Source organism: Telopea speciosissima, chromosome 3 (genome assembly GCF_018873765.1).
Source record: "Telopea speciosissima isolate NSW1024214 ecotype Mountain lineage chromosome 3, Tspe_v1, whole genome shotgun sequence".
Taxonomy (NCBI): Eukaryota; Viridiplantae; Streptophyta; class Magnoliopsida; order Proteales; family Proteaceae; genus Telopea; species Telopea speciosissima.
Window position 1 is genome coordinate 34,186,368 of NC_057918.1, and position 3,178 is coordinate 34,189,545.

General features: G+C 40.2%; 1 long non-coding RNA gene across 1 annotated transcript; it reads right to left on the bottom strand.

Annotated features, from left to right (window-relative positions):
* Window positions 1-1,379: 1,379 nt before the first annotated feature.
* On the bottom strand, window positions 1,380-2,336 carry LOC122656336. Its single transcript, XR_006332088.1, has 2 exons — window positions 2,260-2,336; window positions 1,380-1,556 (listed from the first exon to the last, which is right to left on the bottom strand). It is a non-coding gene; the product is annotated as an uncharacterized LOC122656336 (long non-coding RNA).
* Window positions 2,337-3,178: the final 842 nt, after the last annotated feature.

Consider the following 3,178-nt stretch of genomic DNA (forward strand, 5'->3'; position numbering starts at 1 on the left):
TGCTTGGCCACTGCCGAGCATGGCCGCTGCCCACTCAACGTTCCCTTCTTTTTTTTTTTTAAATTAAAAAAAATATAGCCGGGTGCGGCGCGCCTTGCGCCAAGGTCGCTGCCAAGGATGGTCGATCGATAGGCAAAGTGGAAGAAGAAAAAAAACTACGAATAACAAGCCCTAATCGGCTCTGATGCCACTGTTAGCAAATTAGCATTCGATTAATCACAGAGGTTTAGGGATTACCTAAACCGAATGGAATTGTAGCAGAAGGGATGATCAAATGCGGCTTGCAGTTACAAGCATGTCAAGATCACGAACAATCTCGAAAGGTTTCTCCACGAAGAAGAACTCCACACCACAAAACCCTAGGCAACGATGGAAACCCTAAGATAACACAGAACTTGAAAGAGAGGGAGAGAGACAGCTTCTCAAAAGATATGAAATTAATTGTGTTAGGGTTTAGGCCTAATACTTATTTATAGACAAAACCCTGGGCACCCCTCTCACTTGGTCGACTTCCACTAGAGGTTTAGACCGAATAGAAAAGGAGAGGGGTTTGTCACTTAAGTGGCCGGCCCCTCCAGAGCTCGGGTCTCGCGCGGCTAGCCTCTCGTGGGCGCACTAATTGGGCCCAGCCTATTTACGTTTACAGATATTAATTACAATAATGTCATTTCCTTGTAAATTATACCAAAAAATACTTGTAAAATCCTTTTATCTTACCAACCTTAGCATAAAAATAAAATATCTCATTAACATAACCAAAGTAATTATAAAAATATGTCAAATTTCAAAGGTGCCATTAAAATTGGGTTTGTATGTGGATCAGTGTCATGGTGCCATTAAAATGGTATGAACAATTGAATAAAAAGAGCCTTGGTGGATTTGAACCACCATCCCCTTGGAACATGCTCATGTTCCAAGTGATCTACCAATTTGAGTTAAAGACCCATCAAGTAGAGCTTTGTGAATAAGTAGTAGTTAGTGTGGACAAACGGTATAAAGTGCCAAAGTATGTCTAATAGTGAAAAATATGCCTTATGTTATCGATAAATATCCAGTACATACATGAGGTCAGCAAAACCATATCAACCTCAATTATCTAATCTGGTGGAAACTATAAATAAATAAAGACAAATTTTCAATAAGATGAACCTTTAATTCCATTGATTCTCGAGGCCTCAAGCATGTTGAAACTGATCATTGTGTTATTGTACATGATTACAGAATGGTTGGACTGTATGAATCCCATTCCTCCCATATCAGTAGCAAGGTTAAACACTTGGTCCACCTCAGAGGTGACCTACAAACAGCCATCCATCACCCTGAGATCAACAAGGTGGAACTCATGACAAAACATGTCTTCAGACATATGTTCATTCTTCTTCCAATCAGAAGCAATGATATAATGTCCTTCACTCTTCAACCTTCTGGCAATGTGAGAGGCAATAAAACCACCAGCTCCAGTAATGGAAATTCGGAGCTTCTCCAATGGTCAGTATGGTTCCCTCTCCAGATTCTCATAAGTGTAAGCGCCATTTGTCCCGTCGGTGCTTCCCATTCTGCAGCATTGAAGAATGAAAATAATAAATAAAAAAAAAAAAAAACCTAATCTCTGTACCACAACCATCGTATCCACCAAAGTTGAAGAATGAAAATAGAAACATAATGAAACCGAATTGAAGCTTAAAACCGTAAACAACCAATGCATGTGGACAAGCAAATAAGCACCGAAAAGAAATCTGGCCTATTCATTTCTAAACAAGATTAATCATTATCGACATTATTCAATTCCCCCCAAAAAATAACAGAGTTCCAGAAAAGAAAACTAAAATAAGAATAATTCCAGCCGGCAAACAAATTCGAAAGAAAACCCATAAGCACACAATCATCTTTCAGCAAGAGAAAGCAAAATCTAGAGTCCATTTCGCAAAAGAGTTACTCAGGAAGTGATCTCACGTTCTCAAAGCTAATAAGCATACCACCAAATTGATTTACCAGATGAAACATATGACTAAAATAGCAGAGAATGATGATGAAGAAGTAGAACCAGAGCATCCCTAGAAGTTGGCTCTACTGCCATCAAACAAAAAAAAAATAAAATTTGAACCCACAAAAATTAACACCTCAAAATCACATCTTTGGGTTGCAGAACAAACTTGGAGGCAAGTAGAGAGAACTCCAAAACTACCAACATAAATCACAAAAGAAGAGTAACTAAAGTGCAACCCAAATGAGATCATAAGAAACCACAGTTCTCTTTACCTCTGAAACCCTGAACTCAAGCCTCGTCGTCGAAACGTAATCTGTGAACGAGAGAAGTAGAAGAATCCATACCTTTCTGTTTCTGATTTCTTCAATCTAACACCAGAGGGCTTACAGCAGGCTGATTCTTACCAATTTCTGAGACAAAATGGGAGAAGAAAGAACAAATAGGTCAGATCAAAGACCCAAAACGCTGCCTACATCTCGCAAAAATCAGAGAGCGAGAGAGAGAGAGAGTTGCAGAGACTGCGAGAGAGAGAGGGAGAGAGAGGGAGAGACAGAGCGAGACAGAGAGAGACGGACAGAGAGATAGAGAGCTAGAGAGTGAGAGAGGAAGCGAGAGTGAGAGATGGCGAGAGAGCGAGACAGAGAGAGACAGAGAGAGCGAGATAGCGAGATAGCGAGATAGAGAGTGAGAGAGGAAGCGAGAGACGGATGCAGCAGGTTTTGGTCGACATCTTCGTCAATTTGTCGTTCTTTTAGGCAAAAATCCTTCCGGTTCGTTCTAAAATATCAGAAAAACGAACCGTCATGCCAAACGTAAATTTATGTTTTTTTGTTCTCAAAGAACGGAAAACAGTTCTGAACGCTGTTCAGACATTTACCAAACGTAATCTTACACCCCCCTCGAATAAGAATGTCATGTACAAGTATTGGGAAAAGGAAGCATATGCCGCCCCTCATGCAAATTCCAATATACCCCTCCCACATTATAAATAGTGGCGCCCATGTTGACACACTCTCTCCTTTATGACAATGTGGACCCTATATGGATGATATCATTCTCCAAACACTTGTCGGTGTGGTGTGAATATTCCTTCTTACAGTGCCCTTGTGGGAAACCATCCCCAAAAATATTATAGGGCAAATTTCCATTTACATCGTGTGGATTCTAATAAGTTTATCTAACTGATTAACC